General features: G+C 32.6%; 1 protein-coding gene across 1 annotated transcript in view; it reads left to right on the plus strand.

Moving 5' to 3' along the window:
• Window positions 1-12,607, plus strand: part of LOC126882667 (zinc finger protein 721-like) — a 203,307-nt gene that overhangs the window by 85,598 nt on the left and 105,102 nt on the right. The gene's annotated exons all lie outside the window — the stretch shown is intronic.

Genomic DNA, 12,607 nt, shown 5'->3' on the forward strand with positions numbered 1-12,607 from the left:
GAGTGCATTGAAAAGAGATAGGTACAAAAAAAGACGATTCGGTATGTTTTCATATTTTAAGCACAATTTGTTGACGTTTCTGCTTTGTTTACTTTTGTGGCTGTCAGTCAGTTGAATTTTTTGCGGTTTTTGTCGAATTTTTGCGTTTTGAAGTTTCTTTATGTTACACAAACAGTTGTTTTCACAACTAATTTTATATTGGACTTTGAAATTTTAAGGTAAATAATTATATTTTGGCAATTAATATTTAAAACATACAAAGCTAACGTCATTCACACAGTAAAGAAATTAATGTGTTTAGATTTCCGTCAAAGTGAATAAAATAACAAAAATAAAATATGTTATTGAATTTTTTTATAAATTGTTTATTTATTTATTAATCAATAATAATAAAAGAATTTATTAAACTACTTCAAATGTAGCTGTAATTCTGCACAAAAATTTTGAAGCAAAACTTACATTTGGCATTCTATATTGTTATATTTCTATTTGATATGAAAATTAAAATTTGATAATTATAAACAAAATTCAATTTAATATAAAATATTTTCAATTTTCTCAACCACGGGCATATAAATTTAGAACAACCTGTATACAACAAATTGTTATATTTAATTTTAAGAAGTGATTAAACGAAACTCGGGAAAATGCGCTTAGAATAAACAAAGTGAATGGCGTACCATTATCGTTGTTCGCGGAAGGTTCGATCATTAGCCTATGCTAAATAAAACTCAAGTGAAATCGATAATAGGTCATTATCGTTGTTCGCGGAAGGTTCGATCATTAGCCGATGCTAAATAAGACTTAGTGGAAATAGAGAATAGGTCATTAAAATTTGTAAATAGTAGAAAGTAATTTTAGAATGGGAATTAACTATTTTCTTTGAAATCCATTAAGCATATTTAGAAAGATTAAAAATTGGTTTTGAGGAAGACTGCGAATGAGAGTTGGTGGTGGAAGGTTGATTTGTGAATCTGGAAGGGATATTTAGAAAGTAGGGGAATGAATGACAAATAGAGATCAGAATGTTTTGAGCTGTCGAGAAGGGAAGTCCAGTAGTAGACGGTAGTGTACGGAGAGTGAGAAAGCCGGTGTAGTTCCGTGAGTGTGGAGTATCTATCGTGGAACGAGAGGTAGGCCAGGTTGAGAGTAAAAGAACCTCCTTGAGCCAAGAGTTCCCGGTAGCTGATTGCAGTTTCGAAAAAAGTAGAACACAGCATCACGACAGAAGCAGGAAACGAGAGCTATACGAGCTAGTTTCAAAGGAGAACATTACTGGAAGCCAGGACGAGGTTTTGATCGCAGCCAAGGATAGCAGGAAACGGGTTTTGTGTGAAGACATTCTCAGTTCACCAGAAAAAGGTCAGTCTCATTTGTTTGGACATGAATGTATGGGTTTTTCGTATTAAATACCACATTTAAAATTGAAGAAACATAATCAATAATATCAGAAAAGCTTCATCAAACTTAAATAGAATTGTTGCTAATAAATCATAATAGTTAAATGTTAATAAAAACTTTCAATTGGAAACCAAAAGGAAATAAGATTCCCATGTGTAAATGTTATGTTTAAGAATAATAAGATATAGCAAATATTAAGCAGTGATTGCCATTTAAATAAAATAAACAATATTTTGATTACAATTGTAACCCATATGTGTGTATTATTTTACTCTTTTCTTTCCTATCCCGATTAGGAACCATGGAGAAATACTTAGAAACCACGTAAGTAAGTAATTAATTTTATAATTCGCCCTGAGATTGAAAACATATTGATATGTGATCTGGAAAATTAATTAGATTATTATTAATACATTGATTAAATTAAATGACATATAAGAATATTATCTCATATCAATAATCAAGATCACATCAACTGTCGTCCAACGTGGAAAGCATGGAAAAGTATTTCTAGTGGCAAATTTGAAGGATAGAAAGAGTAAAGCCGGTATTTGAAAATTTATATGCCTGTGGTAAAAAGTGAGATACTTACATTTGATAACATAAAATTTTAGATCTCTTTAGGTACAAATTTACATAACTGATTTAATATTTTATTTTTACGATATTTACATTTGATATATTTATTGACAATTTATAATGTTTGGGTGAGAAAAAGTCGTCTTGGTAACATACTAGTAAAATTTCATATTTGGCGGGGACAGTACTTCTTGAAAACAAATGTCTGTGACAAGAAGCCAAAGCAAAGACAACAAAAAACAAAAAGAACATTCAGACCAAGAAGATATTTTAGACACGACAATCATGGCATCAGAACAGCAAGAATTATCAGGAATAGATAAACTATTACAACTGATGCAACTCCAGTCACAAAAACTGGATGACAATCAAAGAGAAACAAAACAAGCAATGGATGAAGCAAAAAGGACAATGGATAAAAATCAGGAGGAAACAAAACAAGCAATGGATAAAAATCAGGAAGAAACATCAAAGAAAATGGATAAAGTGGATCAAAAAATGGATGAAACACAGCAAAAAATGGATGACAATCAAAAGGAAACAAAACAAGCAATAGAAGAGAACAATAAGAAAATAGAGGAACGCATAGAAAAGTATGAAAAGGAAATAAAAGGATGTTTGACAACAATGAAAAACGAGATAGAACAGCAAGAAATGAAAATTAAAGATCACATGCAAGAACAAGAAATGAGAATGAAGGACCACATGAAAGAACAAGAAAAGAAAATTCAAAATAAAATGAAGGAGTTAACGAATTGCCAGAAAAAAGAAATGGAAAGTTTGGAAAACAAGTTGCAAAACGCTATTCAAGCAATCAGAGAAGAAATGGAAAGAAAGATTGCGGAAATCAATATTCAACAAAATGTAGGAGAAAGAAGAGAAATGGTTATACATAGCACAGATGACGTTAAGATAAGGTTTGGCGGGGATGTAAGAAGATTACACCCAGTGCCATTCATAAATAGCCTGAAAAAGAAAATACAGCACATCGGAAATTTCGAAACAGCAAAAGAAACTATCAGAAACCATCTAAAATATGAAGCAAGCCTATGGTTCGATTGCAAAGAAGAAGAATTTGACAGTTGGCAACAATTTGAACAAAAATTTTTGAATTATTTCTGGGGAAAAGTCCAACAATTGGAAATTAACAAGGAATTGCAAAATGGGAAATACAATGATAGGATGGGTATATCAGAAAGGACATATGCATTACAAATTTACTATAACGCAAAACATTTACAATATAATTACTCATCGGAACAATTAGTCGAACTGATTGCAAGACATTTCGAAGAAACGCTGGAAGACCATATCACATTGCAAAACTACAAAGACGTAGATAGTTTACGCCAATTCCTACAAATAAGAGAATCACTTTTAAGAGAAAGAAAATCAAGAAAGCCCCGAGAAACACAAGATTACAGAGATAGAAATCAAGATAGGAGGGACTATACAAGACGAGATTTTAATCCCAGAAGGGAAAACGAAAATAGAGACAACGGAAGAGGAAATTATGAACAAAGAAATAGGCAATGGAATGAGGACAGAAATCGAGAATACCAGAATAGAAACACCACACGCTCAAATCAAGAAAACAGAAATAATGGTAGACAAAATGAACAGGGATATCGAGAAAATCGAAACAGATCCGACAGAACAAGAGAAAATAGAAGAGAAGTAAATAATACCCAGACAGATGAATATGACGGAGAGAGACATTATGACGAAAATATAAACAACGATGAGCAACCGGCGTCTTTTCACGACGGCGCTCACTAAAAACCAAAAATCAAACAGGAATCTTTTGTAACCCCAAGGAGTTTATTAAATTGGCAAGAAACAACGAAAAGAAAAATGGAGTTACTTTAAAATTTGTGGATGGATTTATCAACGAGAAACCAATTAAAATTATGATAGACACTGGATCTGAAATAACATTGGTCAACAGAAAACTAATAGAAGAAGTTAACTTAACAAATTTAATTTACAAAATACCTAGGGTAAATTTAGTGGGCGCAAACACACGGACATTGGCAACTATAAATGAAGGCATACGAGTAATGGTACGACTGGGTAAGAAGATGTATGCACTACAATGTGTAATAATGCCAAACATGTCACATGACATGATAGTAGGAGTTGACGAATTGGCAGAAAAACATGTAGTGATAGATTTTAAAAATAATACGATGAATCTAACAAGAAAAAGAAGAAGAACAGAACAAGGAACAGGAGAAACAAAATACGGACGAATCAGGTAAAGAACAAACAGTGGAAATGAATTTGGCAACGAAGCAAGGACAAAGAAGAAAAGGGAGAAAAAGTCAGAAAAAGACAAAAGAAAATGAAACCTGTGGCTCCTCAAAAGAAGAGTTGAGCCCAGAAGAAGAAAAATTGAGAGTATCAAAAGCAAAAGAAAACTGGGATTCCTCAAAAGAAGAGATGAGCTCAGGAGAAGAAGAAATAAAGCTAACAAATGAAAGCGAAAAAGATATGATCGAAACAGTGGCATTTGAAGAGGAGACATATGAAAACGAGGATGCAGAATACACGGTAAAAGTATGTGAAAAATCTGAGGAAAAAGACAGAAGATTGATATGGGAAAAAGGGAAAGACAACATAATAGCCGACACTCTAACACAGGATGAGGACACTGACAATAAGGAAACAATTACTCTACAGGTGGGACTAATTAGAGTAATACAAGAAGAAGGGGTATAAGACGTAGATTAAAGTAAGGAAATATACAGGGAGTTGGTTTTGCCTCGAGAAAATTTATTTAAAAATGCAGATAAATTTTATCGAATACAAGGCGAGGATTTGTTATATTTCTATTTGATATGAAAATTAAAATTTGATAATTATAAACAAAATTCAATTTAATATAAAATATTTTCAATTTTCTCAACCACGGGCATATAAATTTAGAACAACCTGTATACAACAAATTGTTATATTTAATTTTAAGAAGTGATTAAACGAAACTCGGGAAAATGCGCTTAGAATAAACAAAGTGAATGGCGTACCATTATCGTTGTTCGCGGAAGGTTCGATCATTAGCCTATGCTAAATAAAACTCAAGTGAAATCGATAATAGGTCATTATCGTTGTTCGCGGAAGGTTCGATCATTAGCCGATGCTAAATAAGACTTAGTGGAAATAGAGAATAGGTCATTAAAATTTGTAAATAGTAGAAAGTAATTTTAGAATGGGAATTAACTATTTTCTTTGAAATCCATTAAGCATATTTAGAAAGATTAAAAATTGGTTTTGAGGAAGACTGCGAATGAGAGTTGGTGGTGGAAGGTTGATTTGTGAATCTGGAAGGGATATTTAGAAAGTAGGGGAATGAATGACAAATAGAGATCAGAATGTTTTGAGCTGTCGAGAAGGGAAGTCCAGTAGTAGACGGTAGTGTACGGAGAGTGAGAAAGCCGGTGTAGTTCCGTGAGTGTGGAGTATCTATCGTGGAACGAGAGGTAGGCCAGGTTGAGAGTAAAAGAACCTCCTTGAGCCAAGAGTTCCCGGTAGCTGATTGCAGTTTCGAAAAAAGTAGAACACAGCATCACGACAGAAGCAGGAAACGAGAGCTATACGAGCTAGTTTCAAAGGAGAACATTACTGGAAGCCAGGACGAGGTTTTGATCGCAGCCAAGGATAGCAGGAAACGGGTTTTGTGTGAAGACATTCTCAGTTCACCAGAAAAAGGTCAGTCTCATTTGTTTGGACATGAATGTATGGGTTTTTCGTATTAAATACCACATTTAAAATTGAAGAAACATAATCAATAATATCAGAAAAGCTTCATCAAACTTAAATAGAATTGTTGCTAATAAATCATAATAGTTAAATGTTAATAAAAACTTTCAATTGGAAACCAAAAGGAAATAAGATTCCCATGTGTAAATGTTATGTTTAAGAATAATAAGATATAGCAAATATTAAGCAGTGATTGCCATTTAAATAAAATAAACAATATTTTGATTACAATTGTAACCCATATGTGTGTATTATTTTACTCTTTTCTTTCCTATCCCGATTAGGAACCATTGAGAAATACTTAGAAACCACGTAAGTAAGTAATTAATTTTATAATTCGCCCTGAGATTGAAAACATATTGATATGTGATCTGGAAAATTAATTAGATTATTATTAATACATTGATTAAATTAAATGACATATAAGAATATTATCTCATATCAATAATCAAGATCACATCAATATATTTCGCTGTTGGGCGTGAAAAAGGGGACAAGTCAATTTTTGATGAAAACGGGATTAACTCAAATATAGGTTGAAAAAAGTATGTTTTAATTGTGTGTAAAAGGGGACTAGTCAATGTAGCTGAATTTGTATGTAAAGTTGATTGTTCCAAAAGAGGCACTCACAAAATAGTACATAAAGTTTAGTGTAAAAAGGGATATGTTAACATATTCCTTTTGGCACTGCCCATATCAGTATTTCTCTTAGTGAATAATGAGACAACTTGACTTGCCCCCTTATTCACGGTTAGCTTTTAATGTAGCGAGCAACCAACTTAACACACATAACCTATAAATTAGTATGCAAAACGAGTCATAGTTGTGATTATTATTGCAAAATAAAAATATTTGTTTAAATTTAGTAATACCAATATAATAAGTGAAAATTAAAAAATGTCTAGAGGAAAACAAATTCTAAATATGCTAAATGCCGATGGTAAGTAAAATCATAATTTATTTTCCACTGGTAGTGGTAGAATATTTTTACTGTAATCTAAAATTATCCAGTTGTTTCTGTATGTATAATGTGTACACAGAATAAATAAAATAAATGGGATATTGTTTTACAGATGAACAAGAGAATGTTCGTATATATTGTTCAGATAAGGAAACTGTATTAGAAAATTGCAATAAAAGATGTACAAATGCTGACAATTACTTGGAAGGGATTATACCAATGCAGAAAACCTTTCCTTCTGGTAAGTAATAAATAATTTTATTAAAAGTGGGTACACGTAATACAAACTATGGAAGAAATTATATGAACAAAAACAAAATGCGCATTTAGTGTCGTTCTTTTGTTGTTTGCTAATAAAAATTTTATTAGCTAATTTTATTTTTGTTGCATTTTAGAGCAACATGCCCGAGATGAGTCTGAGATGTCCTACGCCAGTAGCGTTGCTGCATCACTTCCAGATGAAATTCAGGATCTATTAGATTTTTCATCAGATGATAGTATTGCAGATCCAAATTTTGTCCCTGCGCAGGATGAAAAATATGATAGCTTTGCCGCGGACAGCGATATAGTAGAAAGAAAAAAAAGAAGAGCCAATTCAGAAGAAGATATAAATAATACTGCAGTAGACAAATATAACTTAGACGGGCAAGTCCACGAGAAAGTTAAAAAACGCACGAACAAAGAAACGAGAAAAATGAGACAAGAGAGACGAGAAAAACGAAATTTTGGTAAGGCGTATGTTACAAGAACTGGAAAAGAGATTAAAGAAAAAACTATGCAAGAACTGAAATTATGTAGAAATAAGTGCAAGGAAAAAATAAAGGACGAAGTTCGCTTGCAACTTTTTAAAGAATTCTGGGAAATGGGAAGCTACAATCGTAGGTTAGAATATATAGCTGCTCTCATGGATGTTGAAGAGAAGAGTTCTATGCGAATTAGGTGTTCTGACCCAAGCAAACAACGGTACCGACAGCATACCATAATTTATCATTTCCCTCTTCATGGCGTTCGTTCTGTTGCTTGCAAGGACTGTTTTATGAAAACTTATAATATTAGTAAGAAATTCATAGAAGTTATAGTAGCGAAAAAATGTTCTCAAATATCAGGCGTAATGACATTAGACCAACGAGGATATCATGAAAATCGGAAGAAGGTATCAGATGATGAAAAAATAAGGGCAAGGGATCACATTTTATCTATCCCCTTATATGAAAGTCACTATACAAGAAGGCAGTCATCGAGGAAATATTTACCTTCAAACTACACACTCACTGCTATTTATGAAGCTTACAAGAAGATTTACCCAGATAATTTTATTAATCGTAAAATGTACGAAAACATATTTCACAGCCTTAACATCACTATAAAGAAACCTAAGAAAGACACATGCGGTAAATGTGACAAATTAAAAATGAAAATTACTATGTGCAAGGATGAGGATGAAATAAAACTACTAAAAGAAGAGTTAAACGAACACCATTTACAAGCTGATCAAGGATATAAAAACAAAGAAGACGATAAATTTCTGACTAAGGATAATGCTAAAATGAAAACTATTACTTTTGATCTCCAGCAATGCCTGCCAACACCAGACCTCCACAGTGGTGAGTCGTTTTACAAGAGGCAATTGTGGACATTTAATCTTACAGTTCACGACTGTGATAACTCACAAGCCCACTGCTATTTATGGCATGAATCTTTAGCAAAACGGGGCGGAAATGAAATTAGTTCCTGCCTATATTAATACCTAACGAAAGATTTAGATCCTAAAGTTGAACACGTAATAATGTATTCAGACTGCTGTCCTGGCCAGAATAAGAACAGGTTCATAACAGCAGCTTGTTTAACTGCTTTACAATGCTCTGCAAATTTAAAAATTATTGAACACAAGTTTTTAATACTAGGCCATACACATATGGAGTGCGATACGGATCATAGTTTAATAGAAAAAAAGAAGAAAAAATTTAGTAGCCAAATAGAACATCCACATGATTGGGCTCAACTAATTCGGCAAGTAGGGAGGAAACGTCAATTTTTAGTTACAGAAATGCAGCGCTCTGCGTTTCTTAATTTTGGTGGCTTATTTAATTCTGTATTAGTTAACCGCAAAACTGATACTCAAAATAACAAGATAAACTGGAGACAATTTCGTTGGTTACGGTATGAAAAATCTAACCAGTTTCAATACAAGTTGTCCTTTGACAAAGAAGAACCTTTTAAGACCGTAGATTTAGAAAAGAGGGGAAAAGCGGCTATAAATGTATTACCCAAGGAGGCATATAACAAGCCTGTGCCGATAACGATAGAAAAGAAAAAGCACCTGATGGACTTACTGCCGTATATATCAGAATCACTGTGGGACTTTTACAAAAATCTACCCACAGATAAATACTTAGCTGATGTGCTCCCGGATTCATCAACTTCTGACGACGATTAAAAGTTTGAAGTATCTTGTAGCTAGATTTGTATGCATAAGTAATTTATGTTTAATGTTTTTAGTACATAAATATAATGTAGCACTTAAGTAAGCTTGTATTAACGTAATAAAATTTTCCATTATCCTGTGTTATCGTTATTATGTTCAACTACAAAGGGGGTAAGTCATGTGAGTATTTGTGAAAAACGAGGTAAGTCAAACAAATATCGTTTTAAACATATTTTTTTCCCAAATACTCAGCAAAAAAATCTTAATCCATGTAGGAAAAGTACATGTAAAAACAAATTTCAAGTAGATTATCATTCAAAACATCTGTAAAAAAACATCATTTTTTTGTAAAATTTTAAATAGCGTTTTTCTCGTTTTCACATTTTATGACTTGTCCCCCTTTTCACGCGCAACAGCGATTTGATAACGTCAAATTTTATAATAAAACCATTAATCGGAACAGTAGCCACTTTCTGTCAGTTGTTGTTGCGTGAAATAGATTTCCGACTTATTTCGTATGCTTTAAATGATGACGCACGGGTAAAGACTCGCGGGCTCAACTGTACGTACGTACGTACGTATGTCGCCACCGCCCAGCAAAAAATACCGGACCGATTTCGATGAAATTCGGTATGAGTAAATTTAATAGCCACTTTACACGATGCAAGTAATTGCGAAATTTATTGCACAAGTTCTTGCAGCAAGAACTTCTGCAATAAGTTGCAACTAGCTTTCTGCAATAAAGTGATTACACAGTGCAAGTAATTGCATAAACTGACATGAAATGGACAGAAACTTTGACATACCATAAATTTTAGGTTATGTTGTTTTTATAAATTAAAAATATAATTTTTTGAGTAGAGTTATCAGATATATTAGATTAAAAATGTTAGATTATGATTTGAGAAAATTATAATATGTATTATGTATAACAAATACAATTAATACCTAATGCAAGTATACCTATACCTAATACATTATTCATTTACAAAAGGAAACAAGTTGTTAAATACAAAAGAAATAGAAATAGAATATAGTTTCTTTAATCCCTATGTTGCATAGTTAAAGTTATCCACCAGAATAATGTTTTCTGTGAAGCGTGAAATTGGTAAAAAGTTCCTCTAGTTTTGTCAAAAATTGTTTAGTTTGAAATTTAGGATGACAGAATAGCAAAACAAACAGTGTAGCCTTAAAAGTTACTAAAAATATAACCGAATTGCAGAAAAAATTGCATGAAAAATAGGACATGTTCTATTTAGCTGCAACTTCTTGCAGCAAGAAATTGCTGCAAGAAGTTGCAGCTTTTCTGTGCAATTCGCGTATGGCACGATGCAATTTCTATTGCTGCAAGAAATTGTGCAATTAATTGCGCAGTTAGTTGCATCGTGTAAAGTGGCTATAAGAGAATTTTGTCGAGAAACTAAGCTTTTAAAAAATACTTCTCAAAGGGGGGGCCGAAATAGGGGGCTTATTTAGGGCCTATTTTTGCAAATTTTGACCGAAACGAATGAAATTTAACTCAAAGTTAGCTCATCGATAGGTAAATAGAAATACGGAATTTGACATTTCCAAATTCAAAATAGCGACCAACATGGCCGACCGCCCACCCGACACATTTCCCTACCTAGCTAAAAACTTGTTTAAGATAAGTTTAATTTGAAAAAGTCGTTATATAGCCTAAAGATGGGGCTATAAGAAGAATATTATCGTTTTTCAAAAAAAGTCATGGGTTGCCTATATTTAAGGGGTCAAAATTTGACATAACTTTGAACTAGATTTTCTCAAAAATGGCTGCAAGGAATTTGTTTGTTTTTTGATATATTTTTGATATCCTATCGGTAAATTGAATGACATTAGTCAGATTTCTTAACTCCCCATAGGAGGGGAATTATGAATTTTCTATAAAAAAATATTCGAGTGCCCGTAACTTCCTTTGTAATAGAAACTAAAATTTGAAATTTTGAAAACGTATATGGTACTTTATTATCTATTATCACAATAAATTTTACCCAAAATGTGGCTTCCGGTTGAACCGGAATTGAAAAAATCTTAATTTTGTATATTTTTACATATTTTGAAAGAATGCAAAATTACCTTTCCAATGACGTAAAACTCGTTGCTGTAGCTCAAAAACTCAAAAAGTTACAGTAAATAGACATTTTGCTGTAATCTTGTGTGTCCTCTCTCACGCGATCATAGCAGAGCATTATTATAGGGCAGTCAATGAGGGTATTTGGCTCCGAATTCCATCCTACTACATCGATGTACTTGATATTTTCACAGTAAGTAGGGAATAGCTCAAGAAACAAAATGTAACCTATATACTATGGCGCTTTTATCTTGGGGCGATTCCCACCCCTTCAAGGGGGTGGAAAATTTGTTGGTCAAAATAAGCACGGAAGTGGCTAGAGAACCTATTTCTAAGCAAAAACTGGTCTATACTTTTTTTTGAGAACTCAATACTTCTTGAGTTATGCGTAGTTGAAAATTGGCCCTTTTCATTGAAAAATTACACCTTTCGGACGGTTTTTTGTGAATACCTTAAAAACTATGCATCGAACTAAAAACACTATATAAAACATTTTTTAGATTATAAATAACAAAGTGATTCGTTCCTTCGTAAATGTTCTATTTATAATACAAAAAGAGATATGGTAGTTGAAAAGAGTTTGTTTTTTGGTGCACGCTCAAATTGGTGTATTCAACTTAAAATAACAGAGGAACGGTAGGTTTTAGGTGTATAATGCTACCAACGCCTTTTGTAGTGTTTGGAAAGGCCTTTAAAACGAGCACCATTAAATGCCGGTTACATTCAAACTAAGCGAGATATGGTGCAAAAAAATATGCAATGTACTTTAAGGAAAAATGAAAAGTACATACATTTAACCTCTCATCCACCAGAATTTAAATGCATTGTTTTTCTTCTGCAATACGTTTTATTATAGTGTTATTTCTACTTTCAAAAAGTTGAACGGGTTAAAATAAATGGTTTTTGTAAAAAATGTGATCAAATTATAGAATGCATTTTTAAATTTTCTTAAAAATCTTCCTTTTTCTCCATGTAATTCTAAAATAAAAATGTTCCACCCCCGAGTAGTGGTATGAACCGCCCCCATGATAAAAGCGCCATAGTATATAGGATAGACTTTGAATCAGGAGATTGGGCTACTCCCAAAATTTCATTAAAATCCATGCAGTAGGATAGAATTCAGAGGTAATATATTGTTCTTAATCTCGCGCATTGACTGGCGTAATAGAAATATAATGAAATGCAATTATTGTAAACTATTAATTTCTCAGAAAAATGAACTAATTTGAAATGAAAGTATGACTATAATATTGATTTATGCAATAATCTATACATCTATAGTGTGTCCCCGAAAAATGGCATGGAACATTTTCTCAAATGCAGGAATTAATGATGCGTAGAATCATAAAATATTTTCAAGTATACAAGGTGTTTCTAAAATATCAAAATAACG

This window comes from Diabrotica virgifera, chromosome 3, assembly GCF_917563875.1.
Source record: "Diabrotica virgifera virgifera chromosome 3, PGI_DIABVI_V3a".
NCBI lineage: Eukaryota > Metazoa > Arthropoda > Insecta > Coleoptera > Chrysomelidae > Diabrotica > Diabrotica virgifera.